Source organism: Nycticebus coucang, chromosome 7 (genome assembly GCF_027406575.1).
Source record: "Nycticebus coucang isolate mNycCou1 chromosome 7, mNycCou1.pri, whole genome shotgun sequence".
In the NCBI taxonomy this organism is placed as follows: domain Eukaryota; kingdom Metazoa; phylum Chordata; class Mammalia; order Primates; family Lorisidae; genus Nycticebus; species Nycticebus coucang.
The window spans coordinates 71,511,507-71,536,792 of NC_069786.1; the positions used below are offsets into that span (position 1 = coordinate 71,511,507).

The 25,286-nt window shown below is 39.6% G+C and overlaps 1 protein-coding gene across 2 annotated transcripts in view; it reads right to left on the reverse strand.

Annotated features, from left to right (window-relative positions):
- The window catches only part of ATF2 (activating transcription factor 2), a 107,096-nt gene extending 82,446 nt beyond the window's left edge, over positions 1 to 24,650 (reverse strand). For both annotated transcript variants that reach the window (XM_053598112.1, XM_053598111.1), the window contains exons 1-2: positions 24,516 to 24,650; positions 10,692 to 10,791 (exon numbers count right to left, since the gene is read on the reverse strand). The gene's annotated coding sequence lies outside the window, so the exon portion shown is untranslated. The remainder of the gene's footprint in view (positions 1 to 10,691; positions 10,792 to 24,515) is intronic.
- Between the last annotated feature and the right edge of the window lie 636 nt (positions 24,651 to 25,286).

Genomic DNA, 25,286 nt, shown 5'->3' on the forward strand with positions numbered 1-25,286 from the left:
TAGTCCCCTCTTATCCATGGCTTCACGTTCCACTGTTTCAGTTACTTACAGTCACTGCCGTCCAAAAATATTACACAGAAAATTAAAAAAATAACAATTCATCAGTTTTAAATTTTGTGCTGTTCTGAATAGTGTGATGAAATCTTGCTACTCCATTTCATCTGGGATGAGAATCATTCCTTTGTCCAGCATATCTAGGCTGTATACACTACCCACCTGTTACTATATAGGAAAAAACAGTGTATATCGGGTTTAGTACTATCTACAGTTTTAGGTATCGGCTGGGCATGTTTTGGAACATATCACTCTTAGATAACAATTCTATGCCTGTTTTTGATGTATAATTTTCATTCTATGGAGATATGTTAATAAAAAAACTACATTCTGTACTATAATATTAATGGCAAAGAGAATCATCACACTATAGTAGAACAATTTATAAATCCAAACAAAGGCTCAAAGGGTGGTATCAGATAATCCTTTACCCTATTAGACAGCTCCTTTATTCCTTTGAAATATGGACTGAGTCTGCAGGCTGTAGTATCAATATTCCCAGGCCACTTTGAATTCTATCATTCAAGGGATTCAGGTGATAAAATATTTTCTTTTCCGGGCGGTGCATGTGGCTCACTGGGTAGGGCGCCGGCCTCATATACTGAAGGTGGCGGGTTTGAACCTGGCCCCAGCCAAACTGTAACAAAAAATAGCCGGATGTTGTGGCAGGGGCTTGTAGTCCCAGCTACTCAGGAGGCTGAAGCAAGAGAATCACCTAAGCACAGGAGTTGGAGGTTGCTGTGAGTTGTAATGCTATGGCACTCTACTGAGGGCGATAAAGTGAGACTCTGCCTCTAAAAAAAAAAAAAAATTTCTTTTTCCTACATCTCTATCAAAAACAAGAACGAAAGAAAACAACCCACTTCATAGAAAATAGTGCTAGTAGACTTGGCACCTGTAGCACAGAGGCTATGGTGCCAGCCACATACATATTGGAGCAGGTGGGTTCGATTCCAGCCTGGGCCTGCTAAACAACAATGACAACTACACCCAAAAACTAGCCAGGCATTGTGGCGGGCACCATTAGTTTGGGTGCTGAGTAAGAGAATTGCTAGAGCTCAAGAGTTTGAGGTTGCTGTGAGCTGCGACGCCATGGCACTCTACCCAGGGGGACATAGTGAGACTCTGTCTTTAAAAAAAAAAAAAAAAAAAAAATAGTGCTGCTAGAGGGACTTTACCTAACAATTGCAATCAGTGTAACCTGGCTTATTGTACCCTCAATGAATCCCCAACAATAAAAAAAAAAAAAAAAAAAATAGTGCTGGTAAATGAGTCTACAAAAATGGGAGTGGGTGAATCAATTTCTAGTGACTAGCCTTAGAAATCTCTACATTCTAAAATGTGAAGTTGAGTGATCTTCTACTTAGTTGGTTAAAGAACTATAAATGTTGCAAACTCTTACAAGTATGCACTCAAGTTTCAAAGCAAATATCTAAAATATGGATAATACTATTACATACAATATACAGCTTTCTCAAACATTTCTAATACAAATCATTTATTTTATGAAACTTATTTGGAAAACATCTGACTGCCTATATTGCATCCAATACTGTGTTAGGAATAAGAGATATAGCCCCTGCCCTTAAAGTCAGAATAGAAAGGAAGACAAAAAAAGTGAAAATAATAATTACCCAGTCATATATATATAAATAAACACAGACCCTATGGGAACTGAGGAGTATAGTAGAGTTGGTCATCTCTCCAAAGCACCACCTTTTCAGAGAGCCTGATCTACTCTGCCGGTACTAAAGGGCAATCGTATACAGTAAAATCTCTGTATGTTGACTATCCAAAGGAACTGTAACAAACTGGCCAACGTAAGGAACTAGGCCTTTTGTACTGATCCATACATGTGGTGCATGTCCATTCTATGAAAATTAGGTCAACTTAAGGATGTGGTTAATATAGGGAGGTGTTCAGCTATAGAGGTTCTACTATATACACCCATGACCTTGACAGATCTGCCTAAGGTGAACCAGGAGAGACACCTGATGAAATTTAAGTCGTTCTAACTACCTCTTCAGAAAATGTGTAAAAAGATAAATCAGCCAAACAAGGGTGTGTACTAAAGATTCAAAAATCATATGTAGGGCTCGTTGCCCATAGTACAGTGGTTATGGTGCCAGCCACATACAACAAGGGTGGCGGGTTTGAACCTGGCCTGGGGTCAGCTAAACAACAATGACAACTGCAACAACAACAAAAATAGCCAGGCGTTGTCGTGGGCGCCTGTAGTCCCTGCTACTTAGGAGGCTGAGGCAAGAGAATTGCTTAAGCCCAAGAGTTGGAAGTTGCTGTGAGCTGTGAGGCCATGGCACTCTACCCAGGGAAACACAGTGAGACTCTGTCCCCCCTCCCAAAAAAAAATCATATTTAGGACTGGTGGACACTGTCATGTTCATACTGATAAGAAATTTATGAAGGCATGAATCACAAAGGCACAGAAAAATAGAGATGAGAAACCATCTCATCAAAAGGAAGGAAATTAATTTCTGTGATGACCAACTATGCTGTGACTGGGTCTCCTAAGAGTCCCTAGTATCTCCTTAATATGATTGCCCTGCACCCCCTTTATCTGATTTGAGTTTCTGTACCTTAAACACCTAGCCAACCCTGCCTGGAAAGCCTACTGAATGAAGGAAGTAAAGCTTGGCTGAGTCTTCTCAAAGAGGCATCAGCCACTCAAGGATATTTCAGAAAAGAAGAGACAGCATGTTGAGGCACAATAAAGCAGAGTACAATGAGGAATTTCTAAGAACTTCCGATGGCTAAAGTATGGGATATAAGGTTAAGAGAAGAGAGGTAAGGCCAGAGAGATAAGCAAATCTTGAAAGGCCTTTAATACAACTGTAAAAAATTTGGAGTCCACCCTCACCCCTTGAACCCTCTTCCCTCCTCTTCCCCGACATAAGGTTATAAACTAAGGCCTTGGGGCTAATGGTTAAGCTAATTAAGTTTTACACATTTTTTAATGATTGGGGAGTAGGGCAAAAAAGAATATGCAACCGAAACCTTACATGGTTCACATAAAGCCTAAAGTATTTACTATCATCATTTAAATAAAAAGTTTGCCTAACCCTACTATAAGAAATTCAAAGATTTTTGGGCAGCACCTGTGCCTCAAAGGAGTAGGGCGTGGGCCCCATATGCCAGAGGTGGAGGATTCAAACCCAGCCCCGGCCAAAAACTACAAAAATTAAAAAAAAATTAAAAAAGTATAAATTATAAGCAAAGAGAAATTCAAAGATCTTAAGTAGATAAACTACTTGCATTTTTGCAAGACTACTAATAGAAGAGTGTAGGATGATTTAAGAAAAGGCAACATAACGGATAAGAAAACCAGCATAAGTTACTGCCAAGTTCAAGATAAAAAATGATGGTCTGAACTTAAGCAGTCAAGTCGAAATGACAGGAATGGATCAGTTATAAAGAAAAATGTTCTTAGGATAAAACCTCAAATCCTTAACATTGCCTTCAGATCCCTGCATGGATGGAATGCTGCCTCCCACCCCAGTCTTATAATACCTCTTAATCTCAGGCTCTAGTTATGCAGGCTTTTTTTTTTTTTTTTATTGTTGGGGATTCATTGAGGGTACAATAAGCCAGGTTACACTGATTGCAATTGTTAGGTAAAGTCCCTCTGGCAATCATGTCTTGCCCCCATAAAGTGTGACACACACCAAGGCCCCACCCCCCTCCCTCCTTCCCTCTTTCTGTCCCCCCCATAACCATAATTGTCATTAACTGTCCTCATATCAAAATTGAGTACATAGGATTCATGCTTCTCCATTCTTGTGATGCTTTACTAAGAATAATGTCTTCCACGTCCATCCAGGTTAATATGAAGGATGTAAAGTCTCCATTTTTTTTAATGGCTGAATAGTATTCAATGGTATACATATACCACAGCTTGTTAATCCATTCCTGGGTTGGTGGGCATTTAGGCTGTTTCCACATTTTGGCGATTGTAAATTGAGATGCAATAAACAGTCTAGTACAAGTGTCCTTATGATGAAAGGATTTTTTTCCTTCTGGGTAGATGCCCAGTAATGGGATTGCAGGATCGAATGGGAGGTCTAGCTTGAGTGCTTTGAGGTTTCCCCATACTGCCTTTCAGAAAGGTTGTACTAGTTTGCAGTCCCACCAGCAGTGTAAAAGTGTTCCCTTCTCTCCACATCCACGCCAGCTTCTGCAGTTTTGAGATGTGGGCCATTCTCACTGGGGTTAGATGATATCTCAGGGTTGTTTTGATTTGCATTTCTCTAATATATAGAGATGATGAACATTTTTTCATGTGTTTGTTAGCCATTTGTCTGTCGTCTTTAGAGAAAGTTCTATTCATGTCTCTTGCCCATTGATATATGGGATTGTTGGCTTTTTTCATGTGAATTAATTTGAGTTCTCTATAGATCCTGGTTATCAAGCTTTTGTCTGATTGAAAATATGCAAATATCCTTTCCCATTGTGTAGGTTGTCTCTTTGCTTTGGTTATTGTCTCCTTAGCTGTACAGAAGCTTTTCAGTTTAATGAAGTCCCATTTGTTTATTTTTGTTGTTGTTGCAATTGCCATGGCAGTCTTCTTCATGAAGTCTTTCCCCAGGCCAATATCTTCCAGTGTTTTTCCTAGGCTTTCTTGGAGGATTTCTATTGTTTCATGCCTTAAATTTAAGTCCTTTATCCATCTTGAATCAATTTTTGTGAGTGGGGAAAGGTGTGGGTCCAGTTTCAGTCTTTTACATGTAGACATCCAGTTCTCCCAACACCATTTATTGAATAGGGAGTCTTTCCCCCAAGGTATGTTCTTGTTTGGTTTATCAAAGATTAGGAGGTTGTAAAATGTTAGTTTCATTTCTTGGTTTTCAATTCGATTCCAAGTGTCTATGTCTCTGTTTTTGTGCCAGTACCATGCTGTCTTGACCACTATGGCTTTGTAGTACAGACTAAAATCTGGTATGCTGATGCCCCCAGCTTTATTTTTGTTATAGAGAACTGCCTTAGCTATACGGGTTTTTTTCCGGTTCCATACAAAACGCAGAATCATTTTTTCCAAATCTTGAAAGTACAATGTTGGTATTTTGATAGGAATGGCATTGAATAGGTAGATTGCTTTGGGAAGTATAGACATTTTAACAATGTTGATTCTTCCCATCCATGAGCATGGTATGTTCTTCCATTTGTTAATATCCTCTGCTATTTCCTTTCTGAGGATTTCATAGTTTTCTTTATAGAGGTCCTTCACCTCTTTCGTTAGGTATACTCCTAGGTATTTCATTTTCTTTGAAACTATGGTGAAGGGAGTTGTGTCCTTAATTAGCTTCTCATCTTGACTGTTATTGGTGTACACAAAGGCTACTGACTTGTGGACATTGATTTTGTATCCTGAAACATTACTGTATTTTTTGATGACTTCTAGGAGTCTTGTGGTTGAATCTTTGGGGTTCTCTAAGTATAAGATCATGTCGTCAGCAAAGAGGGAGAGTTTGACCTCCTCTGCTCCCATTTGGATTCCCTTTATTTCCTTGTCTTGCCTAATTGTATTGGCTAGAACTTCCAGCACTACGTTGAATAGTAAAGGTGACAGAGGACAACCTTGTCTGGTTCCAGTTCTAAGAGGAAAAGCTTTGAGTTTTACTCCAGTAAAATCTTGGCTGTGGGTTTGTCATAGATAGCTTCAATCAGTTTTAGAAATGTGCCACCTATGCCTATACACTTCAGTGTTCTAATTAGAAAAGGATGCTGGATTTTATCAAATGCTTTTTCTGCATCTATTGAGAGGATCATGTGATCTTTATTTTTGCCTCTGTTAATATGGTGGATAACGTTTATGGACTTGCGTATGTTAAACCAGCCTTGCATCCCTGGGATGAAGCCTACTTGCTCATGATGAATGAATTTATTGATGATAAGCTGTAATCTACTGGCTAGGATTTTGTTGAGAATTTTTGCATCTATATTCATGACTCAGATTGGTCTGAAATTCTCCTTTTGTTTGGGTCTTTTCCTGGTTTTGGTATCAGGGTGATGTTTGCTTCATAGAATGTGTTGGGGAGGATTCCTTCTTCCTCAATTTTTTAGAATAATTTCTGCAGTACAGGAATAAGCTCTTCCTTGAAGGTTTGATAGAATTCTGGAGTGAAGCCATCTGGACCAGGGCATGTTTTGGTTGGAAGATTTTTTATTGTTTCTTTGATCTCAGTGCTTGAAATTGGTCTGTTCAGGAGCTCTATTTCTTCCTGGGTGAGTCTAGGGAGAGGGTGTGATTCCAAATATTGATCCATTTCTTTCACATTGTCAAATTTCTGGGCATAGAGTTTCTGGTAGTATTCAGAGATGATCTCTTGTATCTCTGTGGGATCAGTTGTTATTTCCCCTTTATCATTTCTGATTGAGGTTACTAGAGATTTTACTTTTCTATTCCTCGTTAGTCTGGCTAATGGTTTATCTATTTTATTTATTTTTTCAAAAAACCAACTCCTTGTTTCATTAATTTTCTGAATGATTCTTTTGTTTTCAATTTCATTGCTCTCTGATTTGATTTTGGAGATTTCTTTTCTTCTACTGAGTTTAGGCTTAGATTGTTCTTCTTTTTCCAATTCCATAAGATCTCTTGTGAGATTGTTGATGTGCTCTCTTTCTGTTTTTCGAATGTAGGCATCTAAAGCGATGAATTTTCCTCTCAAAACTGCTTTTGCAGTATCCCACAGGTTTTGGTAGCTTGTGTCTTCATTGTTGTTATGCTCAAGGAAGTTAATGATTTCCTGTTTTATTTCTTCCTGCACCCATCTGTTATTCAACAGAAGATTGTTTAATTTCCATGCCTTTGGGTGGGGTCGAGCATTTTTGTTAGAGTTGAGTTCCACCTTTAGTGCCTTACGGTCTGAGAAGATACAAGGTAAAATTTCAATTATTTTGATTCTGTTGATATTTGTTTTGTGTCCCAGGATATGATCAATTTTGGAGAATGTTCCATGGGGTGATGAGAAGAATGTATATTCTTTATCTTTGGGATGGAGTGTTCTATATGCGTCTATCAAGCACAGTTGTTCTAGAGTCTCATTTAAATCTCTTATATCTTTGTTTAATTTCTGTTTAGAGGATCTGTCCAGCTCTGTAAGAGGAGTGTTAAGATCCCCTGTTATTATGGTATTATCAGATATCATATTGCTCAGACTGAGTAAGGTCTGTTTCAAGAATCTGGGAGCATTTAAATTGGGTGCATAAATATTTAGAATTGAAATGTCTTCTTGTTGTAGTTTTCCCTTGACCAATATAAAGTGACCATCTTTGTCTTTTTTGACTTTAGTTGCTTTAAATCCACATGTATCTGAAAATAATATTGTAACTCCTCTTTTCTTCTCAATTCCATTTGCCTGAAAAATTGTCTTCCAACCCTTGACTCGGAGCTTTAATTTGTCTTTTGAAGCCAGGTGTGTTTCTTGCAGACAGCAAATGGATGGCTTGTGTTTTTTAATCCAGTCAGCCAATCTATGTCTCTTCAGTGGGGAATTCAAGCCATTAACATTTATTGAGATAATTGATAAGTGTTGTAGTATTCTATTCGTCTTATTTGGTGAGAGTCCATTGCTTAGTTTTATCTTTTGCATCAGTGTGGAGGTTAGGTTCTGTCCTTTAATTTCTGAGTTCTTACTTTGCTGCTGATCCATTGTGGTGGTCAGTGTGCAGAACAGGTTGAAGTATTTCCTGTAGAGCTGGTCTTGTTGTGGCGAATTTCCTCAATGTTTGTATATCCGTAAATGATTTGATTTCTCCATCAATTTTTAAGCTTAGCTTAGCAGGGTACAGAATTCTGGGCTGGAAATTGTTCTGTTTAAGTCGATTAAAGGTACATGACCATTGTCTTCTTGCTTGGGAAGTTTCATTAGAGAAGTCTGCGGTCACTCTGATGGATTTGCCCCTGTGGGTCAACTGGCGCTTACTCCTGGCAGCTTGCAGAATCTTTTCTTTTGTCTTGACTTTGGAGAGGTTCATCACAATGTGTGTTGGAGAAGCTCGGTTAGAGTTGAGGCGACCTGGGGTCCGATATCCCTCTGAAAGCAGTGTGTCAGAATCTTTGGTGATATTTGGGAAATTTTCTTTTATAATATTCTCTAGTATGGCTTCCATTCCTCTGGGGCATTCTTCTTCCCCTTCTGGAATTCCTATAACTCGTATGTTGGAACGCTTCATAAAGTCCCATAATTCTGACAGGGAACGTTCTGCTTTCTCTCTCTTCTTTTCTGCCTCTTTTACTATCTGAGTTATCTCAAAAACTTTGTCTTCTACCTCTGAAATTCTTTCTTCTGCATGATCTAACCTGTTGCTGATACTTTCCATTGCATCTTTAAGTTCCCTGATTGACTGTTTCAGTTCCTTCAGCTCTGCTATATCCTTTTTATATTCTTCATATCGTTCATCTCTGATTTGATTCTGTTTTTGGATTTCCTTTTGGTTATTTTCCACTTTATTAGCAGTTTCCTTCATTGTTTCCATCATTTCTTTCATTGTTTTCAACATGTGATTTCTAAATTCCCTTTCTGTCATTTCTAACATTTCTTTATAGGTGGAATCCTCTGCAGTAGCTACCTCACGGTCCCTTGGCGGGGTTGTTCTGGACTGGTTCTTCATGTTGCCTGGAGTTGTCTGCTGATTCTTCCTCATGAGTGATTTCTTTTATCTGTTTCCTTGCCCTAATTTTCCTTTCACTTCCTCTTGCTCTTTAAGTTCTTGTGCCTGTGGAAGTTGCGGGCGGGTTTAGACGGATTGAAGACACGCGTCCACTTGCAGCTTTTCCACTGTTTTAGTCCTCCTCTTGGGGTCCAGAAGTCTCTCGCTGACTCCCTGTATCCTCTCAGGGGTGATGATAGGCAGATCCCACCAGCCAGAGATGCCTCGAGTCCTATCTCCCCAGACTCACGGTGCCCAGATGGAAGGAAACTGTTACTCGGCTGCCATCTTGCTCCGCCTCCTCGTTATGCAGGCTTTTAATCAGCTCCCTCCCTCATTTCCTACTCATCCAATCCGTCCCTTCCTTCCTTCTTTCCTCCCTTTCTTCATTCCCTTCTTTGCTTTCCTTTTCTTTTTTCCCCTCCCTTATTCCCTCCCCCTACCTTTCCTTCTTCCTCCCTACCTCTTTCTTTCTTTTTTTGACACAAAAATCTCACTCCACTGCCTTGTGCAGCATGCCATGGCTTCATCAGAGCTAACAGCAACTTCAACCTCTTGGGCTTGAACAATCTTCTTGCCTCAGCCTCCCTAGTAGCTGTGACTACAGCTGTCTGCTACCACACCAGGCTGGTTTTTCTGTTTTGAGCAAATACCAGTCTTACTCTTGGTCTCAATTCCTGACCTCAGGAATCCACCCGCTTCAGCCTCCCTGAGTCCTAAGATTACAGGCATGAGCCACTGCACCCCACATATGCATCCCTTTCTTAGTTAACACCACTCCTCATTGCCCTCCATCCATTGCTTCCCTCACCTGAAATTCAGATCTCTCATTTAGCTATATAGTCAATGAACATTATTGAGTACATGCAATAGGAGAGGAATTACATAATTCAGGGTACAATAATATGTAGCTCCTGCCCTCATGTGGCTTATATTTTATGGAGAATACTTCTAATCAAAATAGTAAACTTGATCATTGAAACTAGTCAAGGAGCTCAAAATAATTTAATGCATGTTATCAGTGTATAAGAAGAAATTATCAAGTGTTACCAGCTTTTCTTCCTATTTGCCTTAATGTTTACTTTTTAAATATATATATGTTAGCTGATTTTCCAAATTTTTGACAAAATTAGAACGTGCATTTATGCATAGTTCCTCTTGATTTGTTTCTCCTGATTCAGGTGCAATGAAATGAACCAATTTGTTTATGTATCTTGATATACTGACAAAGTCTATTACTAGTCCACCATGATTTGAAAGCTTCTGAATGTTAGACTACATTTATTATATTGATATTTTCCTTACAGGTTTAGAAGCTACATCTCCAAACTGTAAGTTGCTTGAGATCAAAAACAATTTCATTTTGTAGTATCACCATATTATGGTTGGCACACAGATACTCAATAAAGTTATGTTTGAGGACTATATAACTTCCAATCAATGTTTCTGATCAGCATGAGACAATCATGGTAACAAATTTAGTTCATATAATTCAATCTAAAAGCAAATAAATTTGACATTTTAGTTAGCTTGTAGAGAATAGGTGAATATTTTGCTCAAAATATTTTTGAAATACAGAAAATACCTTACAAATTAACTCCTGTTACTACTATCCTTATAAAATCCTAGGAGAACTGGGACCTTTATATTGGGACCCTTTAATAAAGAGGGGACCCTAGTTAGAAATGTTTAGGAACCTCTGTGTCAAAATTAAACACTTTAACACGAGTCTTCAGTGTGCTTTTATATGCCTATGTGCATTTTATCTCCAAAAGGGTATTCCAAATTTGCTGAACCTCATAATCATTTTTTTTACTAAACATTAGTATTTTTTACTAGGACATTAGTATTTGAAGGACTACTATCCGCAAACATAAGCTGAATTCAGTAATATTTGAGAGATAATTTATGTCTTATAAGATAAATTCTTATTAAAAAATACTTTTTATGTTAAGCTTAAAATCTCTTACCTTTCTAGCTGGTGGGCCATGAGCATTAATCACTCTGCTGCCAGGAATGCCTCAGCTTTTAACTAGTAAACAGTACTTCTCAAGTTTCCATCTAGTATCACTAGAGAAAAGGAGAGGTAGAAAACCGTGAACTCATTATCTTGTGGGATCTAAAGAAACAGCCTCATGCAATTCAATTCTGTAATAAAAAATTTTAAACGTTTCCTTTATTTTTATTTTAAAAAATGCATGTAAATTTTGCCGTTTATTCCACAATTTTTAGTATAAAAATTAAGGTTCCTGTCTGGGGGACATGGTGGCTCAAACTTATAATCCTAGCACTCTGGCAGGCTGAGGCAGGTGGATTGCTTAAGCTCAGGAGTTCAAGACCAGCCTAAGCAAGAGCAAGACCCCATCTCTACTAAAAATAGAAAAACTAGCCAGGCGTTGTTGTGCACGACTATAGTCTCAGCTACTTGGGAGACTGAGGCAGAAGGATTGTTCAAGCCCAAAAGCTTGAGGTTGCTGTGAGCTAAGATGCCATAGTACTCTACTGAGGGCAACAAAGACTCTGTCTCAAAAAAAAAAAAAATCCAAAAAACTTCTCGATTCTTGTAATAATACTTAGCTTAAACACATTGCCATGGCACTTTACCCTCGGTGACAGAGTGAGACAATGTCTCAAAAAAAAAAAAAATTAAGTTCCCCCCTCCCCACCCAAATCTTCAGTGCTCCAGATGTTTATTGTGTAGCTTCCCATAGCTCCTGGCACATTAACAGTTGTTGTGCACGCCTATAGTCCCAGCTACTTGGGAGACTGAGGCAGAAGGATTGTTCAAGCCCAAAAGCTTGAGGTTGCTGTGAGCTAAGATGCCGTAGCACTCTACTAAGGGCAACAAAGACTCTGTCTCAAAAAAAAAAAAATCCAAAAAACTTCTCGATTCTTGTAATAATACTTAGCTTAAACACATTGCCATGGCACTTTACCCTCGATGACAGAGTGAGACAATGTGTCAAAAAAAAAAATTAAATTGAGTTCCCCCCTCCCCACCCAAATCTTCAGTGCTCCAGGAAGATGTTTATTGTGCAGCTTCCCATAGCTCCTGGCACATTAACAACTATCAGAGGTAAAACAGTTTCAAGGATAGAAGTAGGGCAATGAAATCGTGGTGAAAGTTGAAAAATTAACCTTATTACAGTATCATAATAAACCAGCTTAGGGGGGAAATCACAGGTAACAGATGAAAAGGCACTGATGAATTTGAGTATTAAAATGTTTAGAGTGGAAATCTAAACATTGCTGTACCACAAAATCCCTGAGACTCAATTTGTGTTTATTTGGAAAAATATTCAATTTTTTTTTTTTTCTGTATCAGTTAGGATTAGGCTCGGCTGTTAATGACAGAAAATTCAAAATTTAACAATACCTTAAATTATTTCAGAAGTTTATTTCTCTTACACAAATATAGGTGGTCAAGAAGCAGGACCACTAGGAAACCAGTTCTATTTTTGTGCTCTGCCATCTTCAACATGGGGCTTCCCCTTGTGGTTTTAAAGTTACTGCTTAAGTTCTAGCTACCACATCTACAGATAGGACAGCAAGATGAGAAAGGAGAGATGAATAATAGCCCGACTTAGGGAAACTTTTCAGAAATCTCACAAGAAACATCATTTACATTCCATGGGCCAGAGCTGAGTCACATAGCCATTGCTACTAGCAGGGAGGCTGGGAAATGTATTTTTCATTTCACCATATGCTTGGCTAAAAATTAGAGTACCTATCAACAAGGAAAAAGAAGAGAATGAATAGTGGTAAATAATTAGTTGCTTCTGTCATTATACTCATTGCATTCTAAAAGTAAAAGTGCTGGACACCTCACAGAGATGCCCTGGCAATCTACTAAAGGCAGTTTTCTTTCTTTCTTTCTTTTTTTTTTTTTATAGAGACAGTTTCACTTTATTGCCCATGGTAGAGTGCCATGGCATCATACAGCTCACAGCAACCTCCAGCTCCTGGGCTTAGACAATTCTCTTGCCTCAGCCTTCCGAGTAGCTGGGACTACAGGCACCTGCCACAATGCCCGGCTATTTTATTGTTGCAGTTTTGGCCGGGGTTGGGTTTGAACCCACCACCCTCGGTATATGGGGCCAGCGCCCTGCTCACTGAGCCACAGGCGCCGCCCCTAAAGGCAGTTTTCAAAAGCAGAAGCTGCCAGGAGCCAAGAAGCAAGATCAGTATTTATAAGGACTTCTCTAAATATGCAAGGCCAATCTGCAGGTGACAGAGTTCACAGAAGGGAAAAATCTAAAGACTAGAATAACAATGTTAAGAGCAAAGAAACAACCTTTGTAGTATGGGAGTGTAAACAAATAAGCAGTTTACAAAACTCAGAAATGACTACAAATCATTATGTAAGTAATGTAGTGGCCAAGGTGAGACTAAGAATTTGGCAGAAAGCTATTACCAAATGCATCAGGAAAAGGCAATAATCCGGAAATACAATGTACAAAGGGAAACAGACTTTACCATTACCTCAGGGCTTATCAGGCTGTACATGAACATGGGAGATTACCCAATTGCGCAGACTAGTGAAAAGAAGGGTTGCACTTTGCCTTGAGTAAGATTTATGAAAACATCCTTAGTATGTTTAAAATTTTGATATGAATACCAGAAACTACAAAGACTCTTATTTCAAAAAAGGCAACAAAACTCTGTTTTATATACACACAGTTTCCTAAGGAAAAAAAGGATCCAACAGGATATTTAGCAATACCATGTAAAATGGGAACTGTAAGCGGAGAAGCAATTCAAAGGACAAATGACTCTGAGGCATAATTTAAGGTTCACATCTTCTAGGCCAAAATAAATTTCTGTAAATTGTTTCTTTCAGAGAATGTTTATTTATTATTTTTTTTAAGAGACAGAGTTTCACTTTGTCACCCTTGGTAGAGTGCTGTGGCATCACAGCTCACAGCAACCTCCAGCTCTTGGGCTTAGGTGATTCTCTTGCCTCAGCCTCCCGAGTAGCTGGGACTACAGGCGCCCGCCACAACGCTGGGCTATTTTTTTTTTGTTGTTGCAGTTTGGCCGGGGCTGGGTTTGAACCCGCCACTCTTGGTGTATGGGCCAGCGCCCTACTCACTGAGCCATAGGCGCGGTCCAAGAATGTTTATTTTTTATGTATGGATTTAGATTTTCCTATTCACATAGAGATATTCATGTTATTTCAGTAGTTGCTCACAAAAGGTCAGCAACTAACATACTAAAAAATTCCAACACAGATTTCCAGTATTACAGCCATTTCAATCAAAAGTAAGATTTCAAAGCTACTCAGTTGTACCTGACCTATATAGCCATATCTTACATACAGGGTGTCCATAAAGTTCACGTGCAATTTAAAACACAAACTTTATGGACACCCTATAAACAATGTTAAGATAAACATACAGAGTCTGAACATAAAGAATATGATTCCTTTTTATAACTTGAAAGGCACAGATATAAGAAACTTCTCCTTTACTATCCTACCCTACCTATTGTACATTTCTTATACAGTCGAGCATTACTTACATTCTGAGAAATGCATCATTAGGTGATCTTATCACTATGTGAACATCATAGCGTACTGACAAAAACCTAGATGGTATATAGCCTATAACTCTTATGCTACAAACCTGTACAGAATGTTACTGTACCAAACTCTATAGGCAACTGTAACAAAATGGTAAATATTTGTGTCCCTAAACATAGAAAAGGTACACTAAAAATACAGAATATACATGCAGGCTAGGAAATTTCTCTAGGCGAGTCAGTGAGTGGAGAGTGAATGTCAAGGCCTGTGTCATAACTATAGACCACTGTAGACTTATATTATACTGTACATTTAGGCTACATTAAATTTATAAAAAACATTTTCTTTTGTCAATAATAAATTAACCTTAGCTTACTGTAACATTTTACTTTATAAATTTTTCAGTTCTTAAAAACTTTTTGACTCCTGGCTGGGCTCATGCCTGTAAACCTAGCACTCTGGGAGGCCGAGGCAGGTGGATCGCCTGAGCTTAGGAGTTCAAGATCAGCCTGAGCAAGAGCAAGACCCCATCTCTAATATAGGCATTGAGGTGGGTGCCTGTAGTCCCAGCCAGTTACTCAGGAGGCTGAGGGAAGAGAATTGCTTGAACTCAAGAGTCTGAGGTTACTGTGAGCTAAGATGCCATGATCCTCTACTGAGGGCAACAAAATGCAACTGTCTCAAAAAAACAAACCAACCAAAAAACCTCTTGACTCTTGTATTAACACTTAGCTTAAACACATTGTACAAGAGCACAAAAGTATTTTCTTTCTTCATATTCTTCTTCTGTAAGCTTTTTTCTTTTATAAAACCTTCACCTTTTTGAACCTTTTTTGTTAGAAACTAAGACAAATATACATGTTAGCCTAAGCCTTCATAGGGACAGGATCATGATTATCACTGTCTTTGCCTCCACATCTTGACCCACTGGGAAGTCTTCAGAAGCAATAATACACATGGAGTTGTCATTTCCTTCATCAATGCCTTCTTCTGGAATAACCACCTGAAGGATCTGGCTGAGGCCGCTTTACAAAGTGAACTTTGTAAAGTTAATAAGCAGATGTATACTCCAAAAGAACGATAAAAAGCATTGTAAATACATAAATCAGTAACATACTATTATCAAGTACTATATGTACTGTGCACAATTGTGCTATACCAACTGATAGTACAGTAGGTCTGTATATACCAGCATCACCACAAACATATGAGTCATGCGTTACACTATGACATCATGATGGCCTGTATGGTCTGTTGACTCGAAACCTTGTTACATGGCACATTACTACACGCAATATTTCGATATAACTAACCTGTGGGTAGGATCTCTACTTTTGAAAGGTACAAACATTGCTAATGGCAACTATCCTGATAAAAGCCAAACACTGTTATGTGCCAGGAAACAGGGCCCAACAGGTAGGCATTAGTGTGAGAAGGGGATTAATCATTTCTTGGTTTTGGACTCAGAATTATGTAACAGACCCAAGGGCAATACTGGGTGGAAGAAAGAAGTTGGTTTCTGTCCTTGTGGGACAACAGGAGCAAGGCAGGAGAGAGGGACAGTTGTTCAAGTAGCCAATGTTCAAACTGGGGTATGTATTACTAAAAGTACACTAAGGCTTTCTAAGGGACATTTGAGCAAGAGAAGTTTTAAGAAAATCAGTTTCTATATCAACTTCCTTTTGTTTGCTTTCCTAAAAATTATTTGCCTACTTTTCCCTGAGTCCTCATTTTCCCACTTTCTAAAACCAAAAACAATACTTCTCACCCATTCCAACTTCTATTAGAGTGTATTGCCCCAGGTTGTAAAAACTTCCCTGGAACAAAGCAAGTGTATGATTTAAAATAAGAGCATCTCCAAGCCTCCATTAATCAAGGCACCATTAACCCTCAGGCTTATGTTTTCCCCTATCCTATAAATATTTCTGTTCAAGGCAAAGCATGGCTTTAGGAATGGTGTTCTACCTGTGTTTAATGTTCTGAATTTAGATATATCGTACAGTGTGATGGCAGAAACAACAATTTTCATTTAATGACTGCCTCCTCCATTCTTGAAATACTATCCAAAAATGCACTGTCCTAAGACAGTCCACAAGAATGAAGAGGAAAACAGTAATACATTTTCAAAAATTAAATACATATTTGTCATAAAGTATGAGAGCAGATCAATAAAATATTTTAAAACATTAAAATACATTGGGTTCAAGTAAAATTATGCTGGAGAAGTAGAAAGAACATAAGAAAAAGGAACAATGAAAATTTCCAACTATTAAAAGAGTGGATAATTCCAGTTTGTTCTTAAAACAAATAATACCATGAAATCACTATGGTATTTAGATAGTCATAAAACAGCGGTGTCAATATCTAGAAAAGCAAGAAATTATGCTTTTTCCAACTATTTCAACTTATGATGAAAAACGTAGGAATCAACTTAGAAACATGCAACGGCACATACTTTCTCAAGTTTCTTTTTAAGAATATGCGTAAGTATAGCAGGCAGAATGCCCCCCAACAAAAGATGTCTATATCCTAAATCCCAGGAACCTCCAAATAGTTATATTATATGGCCAACGGAACTCTGCAGATGTTAAAGAATTATAGATCCTAAAATAGAGAATCCTGGGTTAACCAAGAGGGCCCAATCTAATCAAATGAGTCTTTAAGAGTGGAGAACATTCTCTATCTGGAGTCTGAACAGAGATGAAGTTAGAAAAAAAAAAAAGATAGGGCATTTAACTTGCCATTTACTGGAGGTGGCCACATGAAAGCATTCCAGCTTCTGGGAGCTAAGACCAGCCACTGACTGACAGCCAGGAGGGGAAGACGGGTGACCGTCTAAAAAGTGCAACAAAATGAATTCAGCAGACAACCTGAATTAACTTGGAAGGGGATTCTTCCCCAGGGACTCCAAAAAGGAACACTGCTCTGCCAACACAGTGACTTTGATTTTGTAAGACCCTAAGCAAATGATCTGGATGAGCCCACCTGGACTTCTGTCCTACAAAAATTGTGAGATAGCTGGGCACAGTGGCTCATGCCTATAATCCTAGCACTCTGGGAGGCAGAGGCAAGTGGATTGACCTGAGCTCACGAGTTCCAGACCAGCCTGAGCCAGAGTGAGAACCCATCTCTAAAAATACCTGAGAGTTGTGTGGGGCGCTTGTAGTCCCAGTTACTCAGGAGGCTGAGGCAAAAGAATCACTTAAGTCTAATTTGGCTGTGAGCTATGATGCCACTGCACTCTACCCAGAGCAACAGCTCACACTCTGTCTCATTAAAAAAAACAAACAAACAACAACAAAAAAAAACACTAGAACACTAGACACTAGAACATGATTTATTCTATGACAGGAAAACAGACATGAAAAGATTGTACTATAATGTTTGCAGTGGAATTGGTGGAGTAAAAGGACAACTGAAAAGATTTTATGGAAATCACATTATCATGATTTTACCGTCTCAAAATAAGGATATGCTATACTGCATGAATTCCACATAGAAAAAGACTGACTAGGGCGGCGCCTGTGGCTCAGTGAGTAGGGTGCCGGCCCCATAAGCCGAGGGTGGTGGGTTCAAACCCAGCCCTGGCCAAACTGCAACAAAAAAATAGCCGGGTGCTGTGGCAGGCGCCTGTAGTCCCAGCTACTCGGGAGGCTGAGGCAAGAGAATCGCTTAAGCCCAGGAGCTGGAGGTTGCTGTGAGCTGTGTGAGGCCACGGCACTCTACCGAGGGCCATAAAGTGAGACTCTATCTCTACAAAAAAAAAAGAAAGAAAAAGACTGACTGGAGAAGGGACACCTATGGAACAAAAAATATGAAATATTCTTTCAAATGGGTTTACGAAAATTTTAAGGTAGTAAGTTCTACCCCAAATTATAAATTCCTAGGGAAAATCCAACTTTGTTGCCAAAGATACCAAATAGATCGTGGTTGTATGGTGTCTTCTAGCCATAAGGGCTGTGCTATTATTGTTTCTGAATGAATTTTAGTAACAATCATTATTGCACCATATATTGAGTACATTAAGTTCCTGACATTGTTTTAAGTACTATATATATGTGAATGCTCCCAGCAAGGATATGAGTTAACTATTATTAGTCCAAAACAAAAAAAAAAAAAAGGGAAGAAAGAAACTGAGCCACAGAGAAGTTATGTCATTTTCCCAAGGTAACACAATTAATAATAATATAGACCCATGACATTGTGGCTTGCAGCAACTATCCTAAAAGTCTGATTATATATTATGTGCCAAAAGATACTGAGGAAACAAAACTCAGTCATTTTGGTTATAAAACACTCTTTGGTTGAAGGGTTATCTATATGGAAAAGAATTTGTCATTATAAATCTTAATAATTCACAATGATAAATTCATAAGACAGAAATCCTAGGAATCGGCTTGGCGCCCGTAGTTCAGTGAGTGCCAGTGAGGGTGCTGGTGGCATACACCAAAGCTGGCAGCTTTGAGCCCGGCCTGGGCCTGCTAAACAACAAGGACAACTGCAATCAAAAAATAGCCGGGCATTGTTAGCAGGCACCTGTAGTCCTAGCTACTTTTGAGGCTGAGGCAAGAGAATCGCTTAAGCCCAAGAGTTTGAAGTTGTTGTGATTTGTGATGCCATGGCACTCTACCAAGGGCAACATAATGAGACACGAGACTCTGTCTCAAAAAAAAAGGGCAGCACCTGTGGCTCAAAGGAGTAGGGCACCAGCTCCATATACTGGAGGTGGCAGGTTCAAGCCCGGCCCCAGCCAAAAACTGCAAAAAAAGGAAAAAAAAGAAATCCTATAAAATCTATAGTTCAGACAGTATCTCTTAAACTAGCATAGGATATTTCAAGTGCAAACCATAAAAAACTGCATAAGATTTAAGGATTATTGTTACTATGTTGTCAGAAGTTCCAGTGAAGTTTAAGAGAAACAATCAGTGAAATGACAGAAAAGACAAAATATACAATATTTGCCCCAGCACACGGATCACTTATAGATAAATAACTATAGTTTGATATGGTCAACTAAATAATTATAATACAACTTATTCCTAGTAATAATTTCCAATTAAGTAATCACATTTTATTAATAACCACAACTCCAAAGTTGGCAAAATGATGGCAAAGTTAGTGCCTCCATACTCTGGTGTAAACGTGATCAAGTCTTTGGGGAAGCAAAAATTTGGCAACTGATGAAACATCTATATCCTTTGACCAGTAATCACATTTGAGATTAGTATCCTACAGAAACAATTCAAAGGAAAAAGGTATGTGCACAAAGATATTCAATTCAATGTTAAAACAGGCAAAAATGAAAAACAATTATTTTCCTGTTGGGCATTTAAATTTGACAAAATTTAATAGTTATCTGGTTAATTATTGGTAAACATCAAAAATTACAAAGTTTATATAACATGAAAAAATACAATGCCAGGCGGTGCCTGTGACTCAGTGAGTAGGGCACTGGCCTCATATACCAAGGGTAGCCAGTTCGAACCTGGCCCGGCCAAACTGCAATAAAAAAATAGCCAGGTGCTGTGGCGGGCACCTGTAGTTCCAGCTACTCAGGCTGAGGCAAGAGAATTGCCTAAGCCCAAGAGCTGGAGGTTGCTGTGAGCTGTGACACCATGGCACTCTACCCAGGGCGATAAAATAAGATTGTCTCTAAAAAAAAAAAAAAAAAGAAAGAAAAGAAAAATTACAATGCCATAAAAGTAAAATACACAAAACTTTTTTTATAATTCTATAAAAACTATAATGTTTATCCACAAATTAGAATGCACAAAAATGATTAAACAATCTACCTTAGTATGTCAAAACTGAAGTTGATTTCTAATTAATACTGTTCTAACAAATGTTCAATATATAAAAGCATATATTCTACCCCAAAGAGTAAAAATTAGAAAAAACAAGGCTATAAAATTGAAATGACAAAAATATATGTTCTGTTAGGCAAACTAAAGAACATTTAGGGAACTTATGAATTTACAGTCTATACTATAAAGCTACCATATAATACAAAAATAACCAAAGTCAATATAGTATTTTGCCAACTACAATTACTCCCACACTATCTTCCCTACCAATTTTGTTGAGAATCTCTGTGCTAATAAACCACTACATCTGTTGGAAGCATTTTCTATTCCTTGGATATCAAGGCAAAAAACAAGTTGAAAACCACTATCTCAAGTTGAAAACCACTATCTTCGTTAAGACAAAGAATGCAGACATGAGTGAACAGGTCTAGCTCTCAAAACACTTTTTGTTGCAAAAATGTTTCTAAGCATTATACTACCATTGCCAAAATGCCAAGAAGAAAAAAATAAACATTACTAAACATACTTACAAGTGAAAAGCAATATACCAGCTTCAAGACTGTCAACAAGAATAAATGAAAAGACATATTCAAGCAATTATTGTGCTTTAGCCTCCCCAGTAGCTTGAACTATAGGTGTGTGCCATCATGCTCTGCTAATCTATTTTTTGTAGAGATGGGGTCTTGCTATATTGCTTATGCAGGTGTCCTCAAACTTTTTAAACAGGAGGCCAATTCACTGTCCCTCAGACCACAGTGAATTAAAAAAAAAACATTCACTGTCCCTCAGACCATTGGAGGGCCGGACTATAGTTAAAAAAAAAAACAAAAAACTATGAACAAATTCCTATGCACACTGCACATTTCTTATTTTGAAGTAAAAAAACAAAATGGGAACAAATACAATCACACCACCTCATGTGGCCCGCGGGCCGCAGTTTGAGGACCCCTGGCTTAAGGTGATCTCCAATTGCTAGTCTTGAGAGATCCTCCCATGTTGGTCTCAAGCATTACAGGTGTGAACCACTGCACCTGGCCCTTATTTCCACAATTTTCTAAGTAAGTATACCATACTATAACTTTTTAGCTATGAGAAACATAACAAAGGAATAAAATACTTGGGAGTTTTTCTTTAGATATTAATAGGTGACTGCTGTCTTACTACCTAAACATTAAAAATTACATAAACAGAACATTCAGCATCTTAGACAAGTTTTAAGCCTCAAGGAACAGGAGTATAAGATAAACACAAATACTAAATTAAACTACTGACCATAACAATACAAAGGTTTGGCCAGGTGTGGTGGCTCACGCCTGTAATCCTAGTATTCTGGGAGCCCGAGGTGGGTGGACTGCTTGAGCTCATGAGTTCGAGACCAGTGCAAGCAAAAGCAAGAGCCCGTTTCTGTTAAAAATAGAAAAACTGGCTTGGCGCATGTAGCTCAGCAGCAAGGTCGCCAGCCACATACACTGGAGCTGGTGGGTTCAAACCCAGCCCAGACCTGCCAAACAACAACAACAACCAAAAAAAAAAAAAAAAATAGCCAGGCATTGTGGCGGGCACCTGTAGTCCCAGCTACTTGGGAGGCTGAGGCAAGAGGATCACTTGAGCCCTATTTGGAAGTTATGAGCTATGAGGCACTCTACCCAGGGCCACAGCTTGAGACTCTGTCTCCGTTTCTTTTTTTTAGGTGGAGCCACCACACCAGGCCCAAAGTGGTTTTTGTTAAGGATAGATTTTAATTATAACAAATACTACACATATTTATTTTTATAAGGAACAGCTGAATATCAGTTATTGTCATTCACTGGGTTTTAAACAAGGGAGTTTCTGGTGAAAACGTCATTTTAAATAAGGAAGACTTCAACGACTTACCTTCTCTAATGGCATTTCAATAGTAACAAAGGGAAAGAAATGCCAGCTTATAGACATATTTCATACTGGAAGGAGGAAGTTGAAGACAAAATGGGCAGAAATAACATATATGGCGAGATTTTTTACCTGACAAAATAATTTACCAGCAAAGGACATACATATTATTAAAGCCTATGTTTTCCAATATAAAAATTTTGGTAGAAAAAAATGTGCATGGTTTGGGTGCGGTGGCTCTTGCCTATAATCCTAGCACTCTGGGAGTCTGAGGCAGGTGGATTGCTTGAATTCAGGAGTTCAAGACCAGACTAAGCAAAAGTGAGACCCCCATCTCTACTAAATATAGAAAAATTAGCCACTAATTGTGGTGGCGCCTACTGTCCCAGTTACTTGTGAATCTAAGGCAAGAGTTTGGGGTTACTGTGAGCTGTGATGATGCCATGGCACTCAACCCCAGGGCAACAGAGTGAGATTATGCCTCAAAAAAAAAAAAAAAAAAAAAAGGAAAAAAAGTACATGATTTCTTGAGTTAATGCTAATCATAGGTAGTAAATACTTGATGTATAGCATATCATTTTAAAAGATACTCACAATAGCTTCCAAATCCTGAATACTAACAAAAGTACCCCCCGCTATTTGTTAAAAAGTTGACACAACCATTTCTGTTATAAGAAACATATACTCCAAATAAAAAAGCAAATGCAGGAATTTCTCGATTATATATATTCAGTGGGTAAGAATATAGTGTCACAAATATGAAACAAACATTCTAACAACATATTTAAAAAAAGGATTTCCAGGAAATGCAATCAGATCTACAAAAGTATTATGTACCTTAAATACACAGAAAAAGTCCCTGAAATCTCCACCCTTACTAACAACTAAAATTCAAAACACCTAAACTCTAGATTACCACAATATTATACAATGTTTAAAAAGTGAATGGCAATAACATTATCTGAAAGCAAGAATATGTCTTAGAAAGGCAGTATACACATCATTGCAAATTTGGAAGATTCAAATTATTTTACAAAGACTAGGACTCTTAGCTATTACTCAATTATTGATGACCTTAAAGATCACTTAATTTTCTTAATTCCTGACCTGCAAAACTGTAGGAACATCCTACAGATGTTCCTATTTAAATACTATTGTAAAAAGTATTTACAATAGATTCCTTGAGTGAGTTAAACAAATTTAAATTCAAGATAAAGTTGCTACTGTGTTTGCATTTTAGGGCTCTTAATCTTGAAGGGTTGACTTTTTAACAAGCTTTACAAATCAAGTCACACCTTCCTGGGTTTGGTACAACAGACCAAGGCTATCTTGTCTACTTAAAGATTATGCCTAAAAAGGCTTTACTGACAACGGCAATGCCAGTGGTTATAAATTTCTTCAAACAGAACTAAAAGTGTACTCTGAGAAACTCAGTTTTTATTATGATTTCACATATATACATTAAATTTATCTTTTGCTACGGGATCTATAATTTAACCATATGAAATTGAAACTTTAACGTTATAATTTAGGGATTAGTCAATGGGCCTAAAGTCCATCGAGAGTAAGCTCTTCTACTCCATCATATTCACAGTAGTTTTGCGCTTGGCCTCACCAGTTTTAAGACTCCCCATTAAGAAAAGACAATTTTATACTAACTGGGATCACAAAAATAGTCCCCAACTCCTCTTCTCTCGCACCGCCCCCTTCGGTTCAACGAAGGAGCACAGAAACCACACACACACTCTCTCTCTCTCCCCCCCGGCGCCCCCTCCATTCCCAATGGCCTAGGGACCATCGACTCTGGTCCCTAGGGCACTGAGAAAAAGCAAATTATTTCCCTGAGAAGATATGCTGTCCACCCAGGAAGGCAAAATAGGGGAAAATATCAAAATCAGTCTGCACCCACACCTCAGCCCCGCCCCACAGGGGAAGAGCGGGAGGTGGCTGGAGTACGAGGGAGCAGAAAGGACAGAAACGGCCGACCGAGACTTACAGCTCCCAGGTTCTCCCTATCATTCGTTCCATCAGGTTCCACAACAGCCAGGGACCCTGACCCTATTTTCAGCTGCGCCTCCCGATCATCCTCCCCGCCATCATCTCCAACACACGGTCCTCAACCGCTTGAGTCCTGGGTGAGGTGAACAGAGTGGGCCCTCTCTCTGCCCAGTGCATGGGCTGGGAGGGGTGGGAAGGGGAAGGTCTCTCCGTGCACAGCGCGGATTCGATGTGCGCCCCAGGGACCTTTGAACTGACCTGAGCAGCAAAAGATAATTCGGAGGGAGGGGTCTCCGAGGAGCCGTTATTCCTTTTTCCTCTTCCTCAGGAAAGCGCGCGAGAGGGAGGGGTCGGAACAACGAACGCTAGTTACCTAACGGTCCGGCCCAGCCCGTCAGGCTCCAGAAGCCGACGCCCCGAGGACTGCTGTGCTGGCAGCACAGCCACAGTCGCCCTAAGGGCTAGGGACCACGGCTGGAGCGCCCGAGGTGATGGGGAGAGGGGGGTGGGGACTATGGTGAGCGACGTCGCCATGTTAGCGCCTTCTTTCTCCGTATCCCTACAGTCTCCAGTCCTGCGGCTCTCTGCCCATCAATACTCACCTTTCCAGGACACTAGTTCAAGATCTTTCTGGTTGCCCGGGAGCCCCAAGCACAGCAGTGTTTACAAACTACCCCTGGAGGAAAGGGCTGAACCGCACTTTAAAGGCCACGGGCTCCCACAGGCTTCCGTCCTCTCTCGCGAGAGCAGACTGACAACCTTTCTCCCCGCCCACTCCCGGCGTCCCCCCTTTCTTCTCGCGCCCCTCCCCTCCACGCACACGCCCCTTGCCTGCCTTCGGAGGGAGCGCCTCCGGGTCAGGTGATTCCTTCAGCCCTAAGAAAGGAAACAAGTCTTCGACAAGGCGGGGACCGAGGGCCGGGAGCCAAAGAATCATCGTGTGCTGATGATTGGACAGAGAGCTCAAAGGGCGGGAAACAGTTCTGGGCGGGGCGGAACCAGAGGACCAAAGGAGCTTGGCTCTCTAACCCGGGAGCTGCAGAAAGCTGTGATTGACAGCCGGCTGGAGGCGGGCGTAGGTGCTGGGGCGCCCGGGCAGGTGGCAGTGAGTGGGGAGGAAAAGTGAACTCTGGAAAGGCTACGAGTGGCTGGAGGGAAAGCAGAATGAGTCTTTTGAGCCCAGCCTGGAGGAACCCGGTATCTCCGTTGCTGTCACTTTCCAGTCTTGAGTAGGGAGGTGGGCTAAGTGTAGGGAGTCGGGCTCCCCAACCCACACTCCAGCTGCCCAAAAGCCTAAGAGGAGAGCTTGGGTTAAGGTGAGATTTGGGGGAGGCGGAGTTTGCTGGTAATTAAATACCGTCTTCTCTCAGAAA